Below are 20,472 nucleotides of genomic sequence, written 5' to 3' on the forward strand. Positions count from 1 at the left end.
TCAAAGCACAGAGTTCTACCTACAGGTGCCAGTGAGGCACAGCACAGAACACTACAGCCTGCTTGCTACTCAGCCCATTCTCAACTGTCACTCCCAACCTCTCAGGCACCCAACATTCCAAATGCATCATTACTCCAACATTCCATGCAGCACACACACAAACACACTGGCTGAGCAGGGGGTGTAAAAGGCATAACAGGAACCAGAGTAGGATACTCCCAATGCCTCCTCCCGCAAGAGGCAGGGAGCCGCCAGGGACCGCAGGGGCCTTGGGGCTCCCCCCATGGTCTCCAATGAAGTGGCCATGCCCCGGGGGATGGGGTACCATGGACAAAATCAGCCTGGGTAGGGTGCCGCACAGGCCCCCACCTATTTTTTTTAAGTAAAGGACTTGCCCCGCGGGATGGGGTACACAAGGGCCAAAATTGGCCTCAGGAGGGAGATGCACACCCCCTCCCTAAAATGTAAATAAAAAAAATATAGAAAAGGCCTGGCACCAGGGGTTGGGGTCCCTGGTGCTGAAAATGACCAGGGATGGGTACCGCTTGGCCTCCCTTCTTTGAAATGTTTTTTTTTTTTAAATGGCTGGGCTCTGAGGGATGGTGTTCCTGGGGCCGAAATTGGCCTGGGGAGGGGGGCCGCACAGCCTCTTGGTGTACTGCTGGTGGGGCGATGAGGTCCCCTTGCCTCCTGAGGGCCTCATGAGTAAAGTGGACATCATCCCCCAAGCAGCATTGCGTCACGAGGTGCAATTTGAAGAGTGGTGAAGAAAAGGAGCGTGGCCTCTGACCACTTCTCAGCAAACCAGCTGTGTGGGACTAATTGGAGGTAGCAGGGGGGCTAGTTGGCCTCCTTGGACCCTCAAGAGGCAAGGGGACTTCATCCCCTAAATAGTAGTGCGCCAGGGGGCGCGTTTGCACAGTGGTGTAAAAAAGGGCATGGCCGGCGACCACCTCTCAGCAATCCTGCTGTGTGGGGATTACTGGAGGTAACAGGAGGGGTAGTTGGCCCTCACAGACCCTCAATTACCAAGGAGACTTCATCCCCATACTAGTAGTGCACCAGGAGGCGCGTTTGCAGAGTGGTGGAGAAAGGGGTGTGGCATGCTATCAGAAATAAACAATCCTGCTGTGTGGGACTTACTAGAGGTAATACAAGGGATAGCTGGCCCCAGACAGCAGGATTGCTGAGAAGTTGTCAGAGGCCTTGCCCCCTTTCTCCACCACTCTGTAAATGTGCCTCCCGGTGCACTACTAGTTGGGGAATAAAGTCCCCTTGGCTCCAGAGGGACCTTGGGAGCAAAGAAGCCCTCTGGTACCTTCTCTTAGTCCTACGCAGCAGAATTCCTGAGAGCTGGTTGAGTGACCAGCCCCCTTTCTCCACCGTCAGTCATGTACCCACTCAGTCATCCAAACAGTCACTCATAAACCAACTGATTCACCAATACACCCAAGCATATCTATTTAACACTCATAAACTTTTTAAAAACCCTCACAGTCACAGCATGATGTCATCACTGATGTCATCAGTGAAGTTATTTGAGATGTCATCAGTGATGTCTTGAGTGATGTCACTGACATGTCATGAGTAATGTAATATGTGAGGTCATAAGCAGTGCAATGTAGGGTGCAAGTAATAGTTAACTGAGCTAACTATAACAGCTGAATTTCTCTAGTTGTGTAAAAGTGAAATGTCAGCCTAAATATAACTTTCACATTGTTTTTTACATGAATTTCAAAGTTTTTTTAAATGCTAATTCCTAACTATAACATCCCTGAAACCTGTGTTTTTTTTCAGTGAATTTCTAAGTTTTTTTAAATGCTAATTCCTAACTATAACGTAACTGTAACCTTTGTTTTTTTCAGATGAAAAAATATAGATATAATATATATACATATATATTTTTATATAAACACATATATAGACATATAACATATATATCCATAAACAATGTGGTGTCACCAGTTCCTTTGAACAAAAACACACCTTGGCCTAATTTGCTTTCCAGGTGGGATTTATTCTGGTAAAGGCAACTCTACGTGTTTCCGAGCGCTAAGATCATTGTTTACAGGTATTTTGTCACAAACATTTCTGCTGTTTTAATACACACCATGTGACCCACAACTGGAATATACATAGAAAATAGACTTTCGCATAATCGTTTTACATAAACCATTAACACGTTATTTAACATCGGAAATCATACCATGTTTGTAAAATTCATAGCATTGATAAGTGGGGATGATGGAGCAAGTACTCGTAGAAAAGAGACTTGCTCGAAAGCAATCCGCTCCTTTAACTCACTAACAAGTTACTACATTGTTTTGTGTGAAACTAATGTGCACCACATAAACACACGGGTTAGTGAAGCTTGCTTATGTGTTTGCTAACGATAATAACATGAATGAAGGACTAATACCGCTCTAAACGGGGAAATCTTTACTGCGCATGCATCAACTACATCTACGCACCATCACAAGCTAGTGCTTGGAGCGAAATTGTTGCCCATGAGCAGAAAGCACTAAAATGGAGTCTTGTAGATTCTCGTGCATGTCATCTGCTTGCTTGAAATGTAAACATGCTTTTTCACTAATGCTAATGTGGGTAAAGTATTAATAAATAAAGGGGACTAGAGTAGAGATGGGTGCTATACAGTGAAACCATTTATTTTTTACAGTAACCACTGTCTTTCTGACTTTATCACTATCGTGTATTTGGGCCTCTCATGTATAACTGAAGTGAGCCAAGTCATAATGACTGCGCATGTCTGCTGAATGCAAATCTGGAATGATGACTCTGAGTTTGAACCACATACAAGGTCGTGAAATGTCCCAGCCTGAGAATGGATGGTGAAAAGTTCAACAGATTATACCTACATGTTAGAGTTTAAAAAATGTTGCAGATGAAATGTGAATGCGGGTGGGAAATAAAATCTATGAATAAAAATTAAGGGGATGAGTTTGTGAACAATGAATTAACTGAATTCAATAATATGTAAACATGGTGTGATGATCTTCTCCCTTTGCCTGACCAATCAGGTTTAGTATTTTTACGATTTTGAAATATTAATGGGTGGAACATGTAGAACGAAATGTATAATTGAGATAGCTTTAGTTAGTTGGTCAGAACGGAATGCTGAGAAAAGCGCGATTTGGAATGCTGTTGCTGCTGGAAATGTTGTTGGGAGAGAAGCTGTGAGATGCTGATGAAGAATCAAATGCAGAAACCTCTATCCTAATTAATTGGGTTAGAAAGAAGATCGTGGAAGAAGCTCGAGGAGGAAGAGAGTGTGAGAGAGGGGTGTGATGCAATTTTCGGTATTCTAGAGAGGTCATCTATCCTGTCCTGAAGCCTTTGACGCCTGTCCTATCCCAGGGGACCCTTAACAGCCCTTTGGTCTTCACACTATTCTTGGTAACTATAATGTTCTCGTTATTTGTAGATGTTCTTTTCTCTCTATCCTCTCCATTCCCTTAAACATCGTTCATTGGGTAAGTCCGTGGTATATTTGATGATTTAATTGAATTTTCTCTCCGACGGATGATGGTGACTGCACTCTGTATTTGAGATGGTTCACATGCATTTAATTTAGAGAAAGATTTAAAACTTTTCAGAGTCTGTGGTTATTTACATTAAATAAAGAATATGTTAGTTTGTGTCATTTTCACCATCAACTAGTTCAACTAATGGTCCATCAACCAGAGGAAAAAACTTTTTGTTCAGTGAAAGTTAGTTAGGAATGTTGAATAACTAATCTTGAAACTGTAGAGAAAATTATAACTTTGACTTCAGCGGTTTTCTCAACCAAGTGTGTGTGTGTTTATGGGCCCAGGTAAGTATATGGTAGTAGATTATCTGTTGTTGGTACGCCACTGGATTCGTTTTCTGGTAGCAGAGCTATGGTTATTATTGACTAGTTTGGTGATAAATATTGATTAATGATTTATGTTTAACAAAAGAGTTAGCGTCTTGTTTTATGTTGTCCGGAAAATCCCAGGGAAAGAATAGCGGGTGGTGACAGAAGCCACACTGCAGTGAGGTTACTTGTCTACGCAGGGCTGGCAGTGTTAAACTAGAGACTATTTCATATAAAAGTCGAGTGTGAGTGACAGCAGAGAGTTCGCTGGTGAAACTTTGGTCTCATTTCCTAGTAGGGGTAACACTGAAGGAGTAGCAGGTTCTTACGAGCTTGGATAAAGACTACACAAAAGGTTTTACTTTCAGCAGAAGAGGAGTAATTCTGAGACTCCAGAATAAGTCGAAAATCTTTCCTTTGTTTTATTGGAACAGGCAGTGTAGCAAATATTTTTATGTTGTTACTGACGGATTTTAATTTGTAGAAAAGTAAAGAAATACGTTTTTGTATTACCTTGTAGAGGGAGGGTCAGTCGCCATAGTTGTGCTGATATCACAGGGCGCCCCGCTGGGATTGTTTGGAAAAGCGGGCGTGAGACAGAAGCAAATTGTAAAGGAGGGGTCAGTAGAAGGGTGTAAAACTGACATCATAAAAAGGCCGCGCTGGTATTGGTCAGACCACGAGCGTGAGACTGGTTGGTTGTTAGATGGAAGCTGCGCTAGTATTGGCTAAACAAACAGTGCAAGTCTGAGCTTTAATTAGTTGTTAGATGGAAGCTTTGTTAACATTGACTGAAAAAGACTTGTATGGTGGATTCTGATTTGACTGCTGGTGTGAGACACACTGACAGAAAACTTCAAAGGTTTGCAGAGTATTCTTTCATATACCGTTCATCAAGTGTATGGAGAAAAGAGAAAAATGTTGCTAATAAAGAAAATTAAGAATGTCTTTAAGAAAGATAAGCCTGTGTTGACTAGAGAGGGAATTCCTATTCCGCCGCCGAAGATGCTTGCATCATTTATAATGATGGAAACAGGATATTATACTTGTGTGTGGTTGGAAAATTGGATATAATATACAAAAGGTGATGGAGTTCTAGCTTTCCCAGAACAAGGTATGTTTATTGGAAGAATCCTTCAAAATCTGAGAATGAGAATGAATGATTTGGAACCAAAACATAGGTTAACTCAGTATGAGGCTTTAGAAGAATGCAAGACTGAGTCATTTGAATGAGAGAAATGCAGAGGTGGGAGATATAAAGGATTTTCCCCAGATAATTGCATGAATCCCGAGAAGATCAGATGAAGCAATGGAGAAGAGCTATGGTATCAGAAGGTTTATACCCAGGGTTAATGGCTGGGGAACAGCCATTGAGCAAGTGTAAGGAGAAAACAAAATACATTAATGTGGCAGCATATGGTGAATCAGATGATGAATTGTTGGAGGATATCTTAACTAAAAACCCTCCACTGTATCAAGAAGGCCGAGTAGAATTACCCCAAGTGCACTGGAAATGGGGACACCTTTAATTCACCAAATTTACATGATACATCAGTTAATATGGTGTTTCAAGATAAGGAAAGAGAAGCATTGAATGGAACTAAGGAGGACATGGTATAGAAAATAAGTCAATTGAATTTAAATACTGAAGCATTGACAGTACCAGGGACAATAGGTCCTGTTATCCCATTATATAGAGATAAAGTGAGTTGCCCAAAACCTCAAGCTGTAACAATTCCTTTGAATAATCCCAGAAAAGAGATAGTAATATCTAATGATCAAGCGAGTGAGTGTGATTCAGTCATTTCCTTAATGGATCTTCCAATAAGGTAACCTTTGATTGAAACTCTGAAAAGAGTTATACCTGGAAATTCAAAAGAAAAAGAGTCTATGGTACCTTAAAGAACTAGAAGTTTGACAGCAGTTGCTCCAGAAGGTTTAGAAAGATGGGCACAGGGAATAGAAAAACAAAGTTTAGCACCAAAGATTTTAGATATTTACAGATTAAAAGTGGAGTTGGAAGAAATGATAGCTGGAAATGTGGGAATAGAAAGGTTGAATCTTTATAATGATGAGGAGTTGTTATTTGTATGTGGAAGTATAACCAGAAATGCAAGATTGTTCCATGAGAGATTGACAGAGCTTGCTTCAGAGATTGGAGTGGATATAGGGAGATCAAAATTATCACATAAGCCATATCGAGTGGAGTTTATTGATAAGGACTTGGAGAACATGAATGTGTCTGGTGAAAGACTATAGAGAAAAGAAAGAATGAACATTTTGCAGAAGTGGGGAGACATTAACATGTGGAAAACTAGGTGGACAAGAAAGAAGGAGGAAGCACAAGCAAAGGAATATGTTCATGTTCCTTGGAGCAGACAGGATATTTTGTCATTTACAAATGATTTTCCTAGGTTGAGAGAGAAACCTGTTGAATGGTATAAACAGGTTGAAAGATTTGTGAAAGTTTCAAAGGTTCTGTTAAAGAACTTGGATGGTTTGTTTGATATTGTGGTACCTGCTGCCTTATGGACAGAGTGTAAGATCACAGTTGATTGGCTGAGTAAGGAGTGTGCTAGAGATTCAAAAACAGGAGCACCATCGGAGGAGGTAATGAAGAAATATCACCAAGTAATTACTTTCTTGAAAGGGAAAATTCCTCCTAAAGAAAAAGATTGGGTGAAGATAGAGAGAACAACTCAGGAGCCAAATGAGTCTGTACATGCATATTATGAGCGGTTATTACAAGTGTTTAAGCAGTATAGTGGTTTTGAGAATATTGGTGATAAGGATATGGGACATTTTGTGTATCTGTTTGTGTATGGTTTGAAACCGGAGATTAGTCAGATGATTCAGCAGCACATGTTGGGCTTGCAGGGAAAACCGATCGGTGACATTTTAAAATATGCTAATTATTGCGGAGACGACATTGAGGCAAGGCATAGAAAGTTGAAAGAGATAATGATGTGGGCACAGGTGAAATTGGCAGAACAGCAGGAGAATAAATTAAATGCCCAGACTGATAGTCAAGTGAAAAAGCAGAATCAGAATGATCAAATAGCAAATGGTGGTAGAGTAAGAAGTCATGTTAATAGAGAGGAAACGAAGAAGAAGTTTCCTTGTCATGTGGTGGAAAGCTTGGACATTGGAAGAACGAGTGTAAGAGCGTTCAGAATAATAATGTGCCAAATCAAAATTTTAATCCACAGATGCAGAATGAAGTGTAATGAATCAGCCGCAACAGGTAGTTACTCCACAGTATCAAGTGCCACCAGCTCCTATGCCAAACTTTGTGAACCCTCAGAAATACAGTGCAAGAGCTGGATTTCAAGGAGAAAGTGGTAAGAGAATTCTTTGGTTGCCTAATATTTTTTACAGAATAATGATGAAGAGATAGATTTTGTTATGTGCAATGACTGTGCCTGAGGGGGGAGGAAGAGGAGTGCGTGTTTTGCACATTCTTGCCGATAGATCAGTTAGGTCCATTTATTGATGGGAAAGTGGAAAGTAGTGAAATCACTTTTCTATTGGGTACTGGTGCTACCCGGTCAACTGTGAGAACAGCAGACATCCCAAACCTACCCCTCTCGAGAGACTCAATCCAAGTTCAGCAGATTAGAACCCCAATTACGAAACCAATGGAGGTACATATTGGAAATTTTAAAGATATACATCAGTTTGTAGTCTGTGATTTCAGTCCTGTACATCTGTTAGGATGGGACCTACTGTGCAAAATGAATTGCGCAATCTATTGCACACCAGATGGTGTTGCTTTCCGAACCCCTGATGAAGATGTTGTATATAAGATGATGCTTGCTAAGCAAGGCACTGAGGTAGATGAGATGTATTCCTTGATGACTGAAATGAATTACCAGAAGAGTTGAGAACAACAGTGAATCCAGAAGTGTGGGATATTACAGGAAAAGATATTGGATTGATATGAAATGTAGATCCAGGGAAAGTGTCAGTGAAAGAAGGTGCAGTTTATCCAAACACCCGACTGTACAAAATGAGTCCAGAAGTGAAGGCAGGAGTTGCTCCAGAAATTGATCGAATGATTAAACAAGGCATTTTAAAGAAATAATGCGTAGTCCTTGTAATTCGCCAATAATGGGACTTAAAAAGCCTAGAAGAAAATACAGGATAGTGCAGGATTTTATGAAATCCATAAAATTGTAGTGACTTTGTTGCCCAGTAGTGCCAAATACAGCAGTGATTCTTTATCAGATTCCCCGGAATTCAGGCTGGTTTACAGTAATAGATTTATGCCAAGCCTTTTTCTCTACTCCTTTACACCCAGATAGCCAGTATTTGTTCGCCTTTAAGTTCGAAAACTGTCTCTTGGCATGGTGCAAAGTGCAAGATGGCCAATGGGAGAGGAACTCACTAGGATAGCTCCACTAGCTACGGGATCTCTTTGTATTACATTAACCCTGAATTTAGCCCCCTCAGACCACCCAACAGACAAAACCAAAGAAATCTACCCAAAAAGTAACAGGAACATTTTTCTTACCGCTAATTCTACAGAGCTGACTGCAGAACCCGGAGCCCATAGGACATCTAAATCTGTCGCGATGACAGAGCCTGGTGCCCTAAGGACAAGGATTCATGGCAGCAGCGGACGATCACCACCGGATTGCCATCGCTTGGTGCTGGTAGCTGAGGGAGATCTTCTCTTGGTTGTGGGCCCCTCCGATGTGCGGGAGTCAGCGACTGCCGTGGAATCACTTATGAGTACGGAATGCCTCACACTGACGCCTGGTAGCTGAGGGTGATCTTCTCTTGGTTGTGGGCCCCTTCGATGTGCGGGAATTTAGAGGCGAGCACGGATTCTCTCATGAGTTGGGGATGCCGCACACTGACGCCCGGGGAGTTTTACTATTATAACTCTGGAGGTCGGGACACCCTCTTGGCTTAAGCAGAGGGGTTTTAAACTTTCTGGCTCTCATCGCGGTCTCCAGAGCAGACTGCAGGCACCGGTGCGGACGACACATGACCCACTCGGAGCAGCCCTTGAAAAACTTGGAAGCTCAGAGCACCTTCGGAGAAAGAACGGAGCAGTTCTTATTCACTTAACTCACTTCTGTTGCCATCGCGATCTCCAGAGCTGCTCACGGACTACTGGCAGTGGAGCGGAACACTTGAAAGCCTATGAAGCTTCCCTAGCTGCTTTAAGGTAACTCAGAGAACGCCCGGTCTTGCCAAGACCGCGACCCTCCTCCCTCCCTCCCCTATTCTCTTCAGCGTGAGCTTGGTACACTGAACGGCACCCCCCTCTCTCCCTACTGCGTATCCCTCGGCATAAGAGACTCAGTCTGCTGGATCCGAAACAATGAACAATTAAGCCTCCTATATTGCAATGACCCCAAGGAGATCAACAGTCTGAGCCTTCCTCCCCCATAGATCTCCAAATAATTATATATTGCCACAGAGCCAAGACATCTCTAGAGCCCACATGTGCTACTCTGGTCCAAAGGCAAATAGATACACCTCATCCTGATGGAGTTAATTATAAGATTACCTCCCAAGATCTAGAATTCCAAGTCAGGGAAAGATCCTTAGTTTTTACCTCTACAGAGCACACAAAATGGCCGCAACTGGTGAACATAAAAAACAACACTGCCTCCCATGATCATTTAACTGATATAGAAAGAGGACTTCCTTGCTAGCTCTACTGATCTCACAAAATGGCCACAACAGGTTATTAAGGGAAAATAGGACACACTCCCCTGAGATTCTTTCATCTGAAACTGAAAGAGGACTTCCCTGTTAGCTCTAAGCAAGTCTGTTATCAAAGCAGCCATCTGGGGCTGACTTTCCTTTTCACACCCTGTCTCTCGTTCCCCTAAAGGACAGCATGTCTCACAACATCTCCCCTTCTGTCTATCCGCCGCTAATCATGTGCCACCTACACTATGGAGCTCACTGGTAACTTCACCTACTTCATCAAGTACCCCCCTAACCTAACAAACAAAGCAGCTAAAGGTTTCAAACACAACTTATTAAAAGCTCACCCTGAAACCCCAGTCTCTGACCCTTACTTCTCAATGAACAAAGGGCTCATTAAGAACAACATTACCTTCTACACTAAAAGAAGAGCGCAATGGAGAAAAGCCTTTCTCGCTCTCTTTAGGGTCTCCCTCATGAAGAAAACAGTGCACTGATTCACACTATCTATCCTACCCTCCCTATTCTACAGTGCAGCAGCTACTGTCAATTAAGCATGGGCGTAAAATCCGCTCCGATCGCGGATTTTTCGGATTTTCGGCAAATTCGCAATCCGCGAACTCTCGCGAATTTGTCGAAAATCCGTGAATCCGCTCGCGGCGGATTTTTTGCTTGGTTGCGGCGCGCGGCGTGGTGCACGGCGTTCACTTTCCGTCATTTAGCGTTTGCCGAGTTGTTTTTCTTTGCGAGTGCCGCGCCATTTTGGATCTTGCTGCGTGATCCCGCGGGAGTTTGGCGCCTGCGAATACGTAATCGCGGCTTGCCACCTTGCACAGCACACCTCGCGAGAGTTCGCAATTGCGAACACGTAGTTGCGGCGGAAAGGAACAATCTCGCACTCGCGAAATAGAGATTTTGCAATTCTGCACAAGAAAATCACCAGCAAACAGGATAAACCTTCAGAAAATTATGATTTTTATCAGAATCACTGCTCAGGTTGACATTTGCATGGCCTTTTTTTTTTGCAAGGAGTCCATTTTTGGGGGGGGGAGGAAGGAAGTGCCCCACAGTCTCCAACTTCCTGTTCCTGTCCAGCAGGCTCCTCCCAGTGCTTTGTCCATCTCCTGGTCACTTTCATTTGGATCTGGAGCTGGAAGGATTACTTTTTGTGGGTGCTGCTGGATATTTGGATTTGAGGCCTTTTTGACTGTCTTTGAATCACTTTTGGATTAGAAATCAACTTTCACAAGTAAGTTTGTTTGGGGCATTACAGTTGCTGCAAGTACAATTTTGGAACTTTTTCAGAACATTAAATAAATTATATTGTGGGTAGCCACAGTATCCAGTAGGACCAGGGTTGGTTAGGGGTGCATGATACAACTGTGTTGTTGAATTTAAACACCATTGAGGCCATGGATGTGCTGGGATTGTGCTGATTTTATTGTTTTTTGTCGTTTTTTGGGGGCTGCTGGTGTGGCCTTTTGCCCAGGGGTGGTGGTGCATGGACTGAGTGTGCCTGTGGTGTGGTCTCACTCTCTTTAATGTAAACATCATGGATGGCATTGGATTGTGGTGATTTCTGGCTGTTTTTCTGTTTTTTGGGGGTGTACTGTTGATGTGGACTGGCCATGTGGGTGGTGGTGGTGGCCATCTTGAGTGCTGGCTGGTACAGGCAACATGTGCTTGGGGTGTAAGGGGCCATTTTGAGGAGAGGCAGTGTCTGAGGCCTGCACTTATTTTGCCTACTTTTCATCCATTATGCCCAGGGGTAGTGAGTGTTGCATGGGCCTAGTGTTTCTGAGGGGTGTCTTCTTGAATTTAAACACCATTGAGGCCATGGATGGGCTGGGATTGTGCTGATTTTATTGTTTTTTGTCGTTTTTTTGGGGCTGCTGGTGGGGCCCTTTGCCCAGGGGTAGTGGTGCATGGACTGAGTGTGCCTGTAGTGTGGTCTCACTCTCTTTAATGTAAACATCCTGGATGGCATTGGATTGTGGTGATTTGTGGCTGTTTTTCTGTGTTTTTTGGGGTGTACTGTTGATGTGGACTGGCCATGTGGGTGGTGGTGGTGGCCATCTTGAGTGCTGGCTGGTACAGGCAACATGTGCTTGGGGTGTAAGGGGCCATTTTGAGGAGAGGCAGTGTCTGAGGCCTGCACTTATTTTGCCTACTTTTCATCCATTATGCCCAGGGGTAGTGAGTGTTGCATGGGCCTAGTGTTTCTGAGGGGTGTCTTCTTGAATTTAAACACCATTGAGGCCATGGATGGGCTGGGATTGTGCTGATTTTATTGTTTTTTTGTCATTTTTTGGGGGCTGCTGGTGGGGCCTTTTGCCAAGGGGTAGTAGTGGTGCATGGACTGAGTGTGCCTGTAGTGTGGTCTCACTCTCTTTAATGTAAACATCATGGATGGCATTGGATTGTGGTGATTTCTGGTAGTTTTTCTGTGTTTTTTGGGGTGTACTGTTGATGTGGACTGGCCATGTGGGTGGTGGTGGTGGCCATCTTGAGTGCTGCTGGCTGGTACAGGCAACATGTGCTTGGGGTGTAAGGGGCCATTTTGAGGAGAGGCAGTGTCTGAGGCCTGCACCTATTTTGCCTACTTTTCATCCATTATGCCCAGGGGTAGTGAGTGTTGCATGGGCCTAGTGTTTCTGAGGGGTGTCTTCTTGAATTTAAACACCATTGAGGCCATGGATGGGCTGGGATTGTGCTGATTTTATTGTTTTTTGTCGTTTTTTGGGGGCTGCTGGTGGGGCCCTTTGCCCAGGGGTAGTGGTGCATGGACTGAGTGTGCCTGTAGTGTGGTCTCACTCTCTTTAATGTAAACATCATGGATGGCATTGGATTGTGGTGATTTCTGGCTGTTTTTCTGTGTTTTTTGGGGTGTACTGTTGATGTGGACTGGCCATGTGGGTGGTGGTGGTGGCCATCTTGAGTGCTGCTGGCTGGTACAGGCAACATGTGCTTGGGGTGTAAGGGGCCATTTTGAGGAGAGGCAGTGTCTGAGGCCTGCACTTATTTTGCCTACTTTTCATCCATTATGCCCAGGGGTAGTGAGTGTTGCATGGGCCTAGTGTTTCTGAGGGGTGTCTTCTTGAATTTAAACACCATTGAGGCCATGGATGGGCTGGGATTGTGCTGATTTTATTGTTTTTTGTCGTTTTTTTGGGGCTGCTGGTGGGGCCCTTTGCCCAGGGGTAGTGGTGCATGGACTGAGTGTGCCTGTAGTGTGGTCTCACTCTCTTTAATGTAAACATCATGGATGGCATTGGATTGTGGTGATTTCTGGCTGTTTTTCTGTGTTTTTTGGGGTGTACTGTTGATGTGGACTGGCCATGTGGGTGGTGGTGGTGGTGGCCATCTTGAGTGCTGCTGGCTGGTACAGGCAACATGTGCTTGGGGTGTAAGGGGCCATTTTGAGGAGAGGCAGTGTCTGAGGCCTGCACTTATTTTGCCTACTTTTCATCCATTATGCCCAGGGGTAGTGGGTGTTGCATACTTGCATGTCCCTAGTCTTTCTGTGGGGTGTCTTCAATGTAAACATCATGGATGGCATGGGATTGTGCTCATTTTTCTGTGTTTTGTCGATTTTTTGGGGTGTATAACTGAACTGATGTTCCTCTGTCTTCCATTGCTTTTAGGTGCACAAGACTCAAGAGAACCACCAGTGCCAGGAAGAAGTCCTGCAGCGGTGTGTGTGTGCAGCATAACGTCACGCGACGTCACGTCTGGACACAGACAACTCTGCAACTCGTGCAACTGCTGCCTGCTGTTCTGACCTGCTCTGAAGAAGATGGCCCCCAAAAAAGTTACCCGTAGCTCCTCTAGCAAGAAAGGTGCCAGTAAGGAGCAGAAGAAGCAAGTTACCAAGGAGACTGGTGTGCCGCCCGCCCCTTTTTTTGGGAGTAAAAAAAAAAGTATGCCTGCAGCAGCAGCGGGATCTGCTGGGGACCAAGCTGGCAGCAGCAACCCCGCTCCATTGGGCTCAGTGCCACCACCACCACCACGCCAACTTAAGTCCAAGCCCTTGAGTGCTGCAGAGGCAACCAGTATAGTTCTTCAATCTCCATCGACCAGTGATGTTGCCCCATCGCAAGATGACCTAGCTGCACAGCGCGTTTGGACCGAAGGCCGAGAGATATTGTAAGTATGAGATTTAGCTTTTTCGCTGTTTGGGGGTGTTGTCGCGTGCTTTTTTGCGGGTGGGTTGGCGGGTCTTGGCTGGGGCATTCCTGGGAAGGTCTAATACCGGATAGAAGTGTTTTGGACAAAATCCTTAAGGAAAAGCCTTTTTTTTGCTATTTCTTCTGACATCTTGCTCAATGTAGCGTTTTGGGGGGCTTCCTGCTGTTCGTGGGTGGGTTGCGGCCGGGGTCTCTGTCGAAGCACTGCTGCGACAGTCTAATCTTGATTGCATTTGCTTTTCAGGAAATCCGTGGTGGAAAACACAGGTTATGATGATTGATGATGACCTAGCTGCACAGCGCCGCGTTTGGACCGAAGGCCGAGAGATATTGTAAGTATGAGATTTAGCTTTTTCGCTGTTTGGGGGTGTTGTCGGGTGGTTTTTTGCAGGTGGGTTGGCGGGTCTTCCCTGGGGCATTCCTGGGAAGGCCTAATACCGGATAGAAGTGTTTTGGACAAAATCCATAAGGAAACACCAGTTTTGGCACTTTTTGTAAGTTAGGGTTCGTTAGGGTTCGCCCTAGCAGCAGGATTGCATGTGTTTCAGGGGGTTCTATTGCAACGCAGTTCTGGGGTTTTAGAGCACTGTTGGAGCGATGCTGGCTATGGATACTTTTGCTTGCTTGCAAGTGGTTTGAATACAATCCACGGTCTGTATTTGGGCCTACTGTTACTTTCAAAGTACGTTTTGTCACCATTTTTCTGCTAGGCATCGTTTTTGGAGATCTGATTGGGGGTCTTCTACATTTTTGCGACTGGCTTTAGTAAGGGTCTTGGTGGGAGCATTGCTGGGAAGGTCAAATTTTGTTCTAAAACACAGTTTACAGTACACCTACCTTGAGGGGAAAGATCCGCTATAATATTTTGGCCATACTTATTTATCCTTAAAAAGGTGACTCAGACAGAGCACGCAATTTCAAAAATATTGTACTGTCTATTAGGGAAATCGAAGTGTCACTTTTTGCACCACACAGCGTACATACCTTTCATTTATTTATCAGTGGTATTGTAATAGCACTTCCTGTTTTCCGTTCAATAATTACAGGCCGGGTTTCAGTCAACATCCGCCAGGCAGGCAGTGGACAGGGTGTCTTCTGTCAGTGGTCACCAACATTGATGGACGAAGCGTCCGCTGGAATGGGGGAGTGCCGCCAATAAGAGGAATTGTTTGCTGCATGCAACTTACTTACCAAATTCAACAGGACAACTTCAACAACATACTTAATACAGATACAGTATCCATTGTTTTATTCTATGAGTGTGACTGCATGTGCTTAGCTTTAGTTTGTACCCAAAGATTCTCTTTATCTTCAATTATTGTTTGTCCATGCTGTGCTTTTTTTTTCTTCTCTCAACAAAACCTACCCAAAAAGAAACCCCCATTCCCATCCATTTTCCAAACCCTAACCCTCTTCCCCCGGGCTGTGTTGTTTTGCTTGATGTCTGACTAAAATGACATCAATAATTCCACACACTTGCTGGGGAGGATAAGGTCATAGCAACAGGCTGGTGAAGGAATACGAGGATATCTTCTAGACTTACTCAGCTTCAGTACTATATCTTCTAGTAGTAGGAGCCAATGTCAAATAAATTCAACGCAAGTACTAGTTATACTTGCAAGCAAATACTTTACCATTTGTTAGGCTACATTATGGCACTGTTCTAGTGTACTGTCACCTGCTATATTCTCGATGGTACCGTAACCGTTGTAATGCTACAGTAAGGACAAACCAGGTTTCGTTTTCTTTTTTTCTATAGGCATGCAACTGCCACTGTGTCACACCACTAGTACCACCGCAATGAGGAAATTTCACCCGCCCAGGATTGCCAACGTTAATCCCCATTTCACGTGGAGCCAGCCCTGGGCCTAGCCCTAATTTCTAACACAAATTACAGGTAAGATAAGCGTTTGGTGGGAGGTAGTATAATGGAGTATTATTTAGGACTAGACGAGAGATTGACGGTAGTACTACTAAAGTCCTACGACTGTTCAGGAAAACAAACTTACTGTTACACCCCCGTCCCCCACCCACCAGACTTAAAAGCAGTAAAAAACAGGTATGGTCAGATAAAGTTTAAAAATGTATATTTATGTAGCCCTAACAAAATAATCTCCCTCAAGACCCACCCTAACCCCAACGATTGTCTTTGAAAAGTCCCAAAACGATCCCAACTCCCAAATCCCACCCCCCAAAAGTCTATAAAAAAAGGGCAAGGGACACTCCACTACTGGAGGGAGCTGGACCTGGTGCATTTTGCGGCATGGGCATCATACTCCTTGCGGAGGGTGGCAAGCTCGAAGCGGAGGCCCTCTACCAAGTTCTTATAGTTCTGGACCTCCTGCTCCAGGTAGGACATTCGGACTCCTAGGCGGCGTTGGCGTGCCTTGCAGCTCCTGTGGGGGGCAGCTGGTCTTTCTGTTGCTTGGCGGTGGCGGTTGGCTTTGTTAGCCCGGCTCGGTCCCGCTGGAGCACTGCGCATGCTGGCGTCCCGTGGGGTCACGGAGGAGGATGCAGCGGTCCCAGTCGAGGATGTTGTTGTTGCACCGGTCGACTGCGTGTCCTCCTCCTCCTCCAGGGAGACCAGCCGCCGATATTCGGCGACAGTGGCATCCAGCCTCCGTTGCCGGGCCATTCGCGCCTGCTCCCTCCGTGATGTTGATTTGGAAGGAGCAACTATATGAAGAAAGAAAGACATAGTCTGTAACCAATGCTCCTTAGCATTAATAACACAAAGTGATTGAGCCGAAAGTTGGGTCACAGTACAAGTAGCAAATTGAAAGCACAGTACATAACTATTGAGGACAGTATCTATGTAACCTCCCACTTCTGCATCCTTGCTCTAACATTAGTGGTAGTTTAATGAACAAATTCTACGACCACTATGGACTTCCATTACAGTCGACTATGACAGTACACCAGTCTTATTCTTCTTCTTCTCTCTTGTTTAGGAAAATTGGTACGTTATCTTATGCAAGCCGGCAGAATGGCAGCACAGTGAACTTGCACCCGAGAAAAACAGTTGCACACCATGATGAGTGAGACAGACTTGCGTTACTGTACCCGTCCAGTACATGCGGGTGGTGAAGCTATTACTTTTCTATTACGGGTGGCACTGAGAATACTCTGTTACAAGGGCTACTGCTTAATTAATTTACCTTTCACCCTACAGTGCAAATGAGTACTAGAAAAGGAAAATGAAGAAGCTAAATAATTTGATTATCTATCACTTCACATGGGACGTATTTGATGACATATGGGATGACTTTAGGTGCTTTGCTTAATATTGAGTGAACAGTGATACACCCACACATGAATGACGCACTACAACTAAACTAAAGTTATTAAGAGAGGTACGGAGTGTCCACCGTAATAACCAGATATATGCTGTGCTTGCAGTTGCAATACAAAGTACTGCTACTATTCATGGTAGTATTGGACACATTTACAATTTCTTTTCCTTGCCTTCCCTACACTGGAACGGACGTGCGGGTGCGGTGGTACATGCTCTTCAAGGTAACACTTAGTTCATCCAGCGACCATCTACTCTCTATAGATACACATGTGCTATCTAAGAGTCAGAGAATACCATGCTCCAGGCATCCATTCATTTAAAGTATACGCACACATACAGTTTCTGTTTCACCCACCCAGGCTGATGTCCTTCCACCCATCCTTGCTTCATCATTGACCCAGCCATGCACCATACCATATTCTTTCCTTCCCAGCCACCTCGGGGGCCAAGCAAACACATATCGTTCTTCTTTGCCAGCCATCATACAATTTCGCGTCCCACTTACTTACACCCTTCTTTCGCTTTTCGTTCATCCCATCCATCACGTTCGTCTAAGAACTTATTGGGATTCTTCTCACCAAAAACTTCACAACTAAGTCGAAGTACATTTCGAGGAGGCTACTACCTGGTTGATTTGTAATACACCCGTGCAGAAAGCACACTATGCAGTCTTCAATCTCAATAAGTAAGGAATGTATAGCTTACCTGTTCCCGCCACCACCGTGCGAACCCCCACAGGACCGTCCGCCGGCTCTTGCACCGCCTCCTCCCCAGAGTCCTCCGAGTCCTCGCCCAACACCGCCACCTCCGCGCTGGCCCCGTCACCAGATGTTACACCTACAAAGTACATTTAAGAATGTTAGAATACACCACTCACTACTATATAATATTTGGTCTAGGAGAAATGTTAAAAAAACAGAATACAATGTAATAATTTGTGACTGTCTACTCTAAAGTAAAAATGTCCCTTTTTCCAGGGAAGGCTGTTGTCTTGCTGCACTTTTATGCACAACTGATGAATGCTTGCTTTTTATTTTTAACACGCACCACTTTTTCTCCTAACAGACAGAAGCTTGACTCCTAAGAACACGACCAGGATCAAGTTCAAACCAGGTGAGAGCTCGGCTCGACCACAAGAAATGTGTCCAATTAATCGTCAGCACTAAGCACTTTTCCGTGTTCAGTTAAATAGTTTTATGACAAAGTAGATTTTAATAAATGTGTTTACTTTTAATAAAGCTTTTAAACTTAAATAGACTCTGTGGTTTTTGGTCCTCCAGACTAGAGTGGATGAGCTAAAGGTTTTGGAATTTTTGCAAGCATGAGTGCCTCTGACACTTCTTGACTGTGCTGTGACTCCGTACTCTCTTGTCCTGCGTACGATAATCTAGAGATCATTGGGGATCAATCATCGGTGACTTCGGGAGCTGAATGACTCTGCCACACTATCTAGTCAGTAAGGAGACAGTGCATAGAGCTATTGCTGAATAGAATGGGAGTCCAATGGAATTGCCAAATGTCCAATCTTAGTTAGCTACACAGACAGACTAATAAGAATAATCTAGTAATACCACAGGGAGTCATATTCGAGCCAGGATAAGAATTTATATCCAGTCTACAAGAAGATCAAAGACGATTTAGAAAAAATCGAATGAGGAACGCTAGGAAAAAATAGGTACTCTTTATTACAATTAAAACTTACTGGGGCCAGCAAAGGAGCCCTCGCCTGCCCGATCCTGGCCTGCATCCTGAACAGCACCCTCCTCCTCCTGTGTCCTCTTGCCCTTGGGGGGAGCTGATGTACAACATGAAAGAAAGAAAGACCAGAAAACATGGATGAGATTTATCAACCAAATCAACCATTTCAAAAGAACAATAACAACATTTTTTGGAGAAATAGCAAATAGATAGACAACTATTCCACGGGATCTATCTCATGTGGTATACTACGTTATTCGTATTGCCTGATTTGCGGACCGTTGACTTAGAAAGTTCCTATGTAACTCAATAAACAGACTACTAAAGAGGTTTGCCTAGGCCTGGCACTGCAGGCAGCAGTCCGCAGCACGCGAAGTGACAGACAAAGTCCATCCTGCTTGCAGATCAGTGAATACTCAAACTATCAATCCACCCACCACCACCACTATTTCTTCTTATAGCCATGTGTCTAAAGGAAGGACTGGACTTCAGTCTGTTGGGGCTGATTTAGAAGTCCCTTGCGGCTCATTTTCCTCCATTGTTGCGTGACTTTTGTGACGCAGCGGCAGAACAAAAGACTCGCCATGGTGTTGGTGCGGCGTATATATAAAAAAAAAGAAATTATGGGCGATGCATCCGGTTGTAAAGCCCTGCGCCATCAGGGGGCGTTCCGGCGCAAGGGAGGGCGTACCTGCGCAGGGACGAATCCTAAAAGTGGCTGAGGGAAATCTACAAGATGTCAATCAGTCACTTTTAAGACAATGATGCATGAGTCAAACCCTGCGCGCCTGAAGCCGACGTACGGCTTGATGCAGCATTGGGGAGATAGGGTACCCCAGAGCATTGCTGGAGCTGCGCCATCATTGGCACGCAACTCCAGCAATGCGCCGCCTTTACGGCACAGATGCGTAAGGCTTCTGTGACGTTTTGGGCCAATGGGTGGTGGTGGCATGGCACACAATTACTGCCGCATCCCTGCTACTTTGCAGGGATGCGCCGGTAATTGAAAATATGACCCTTAGTGTCTAGCATTACGCAGTTCTTATCTTTACACTACACTCATACATAATTTCTCAGGCCAATGAAATGAACACAATTTACAAAACAAATAAGCATAGTAGCAAGCAAGGCTACTGAGAAGGAGAGCAGTGCACCTGAAATGCATAGAAGATTTTGAAGTATAATTTACCTACAATGTAATCGGCAGCATTATTGCTCTTGGTAAAGAACAAAGATTTGCAAATAACAGAGCCGGATAAAACAGAGTAGTGATGAATAGCTACTACTACTCACCAAGCCCGGGGACCTCTACCCCGAGCGCGTCCAGCAAGTCCCGTTCCCGGTCCATGACATCGGTCCAGCGGTGGGTGGCCTGGTTATATGTGCGCCGGACCCCAGAGAGCTTATACATGGCCCGGCACACCTTCTCCCACCGCTTCCGGCGCTCCCGGATGCCATAGCCAGTTGCGATCTTGCCGCCTCCCAGGATCGTCTTGGGGAGGCGGCGCTGGACGTGGAAGATGAGCGCGGCCACCTCCTCCGCGCTGAAGATCTCCCGTGGCACCACTTGCTCCCCCCTCAAACGCCCGCACGGGAGCCGGGCACGGGGTGCGGGACCCTTCCCCTTCTCAGGGTGCTTCCCGGCTCCCTTTACCATGGTCTGGGCAGAAATAAACTTAAATGATAAAGAAGAAATAGAATAGTGAAGAAGAAAAGAAAAGAGTTTAAAAAAGTAGTTTAAAAGTAACTAAAAGTAGCAGAAAACACAA

Source organism: Lissotriton helveticus, chromosome 5_1 (assembly GCF_964261635.1).
Source record: "Lissotriton helveticus chromosome 5_1, aLisHel1.1, whole genome shotgun sequence".
NCBI lineage: Eukaryota > Metazoa > Chordata > Amphibia > Caudata > Salamandridae > Lissotriton > Lissotriton helveticus.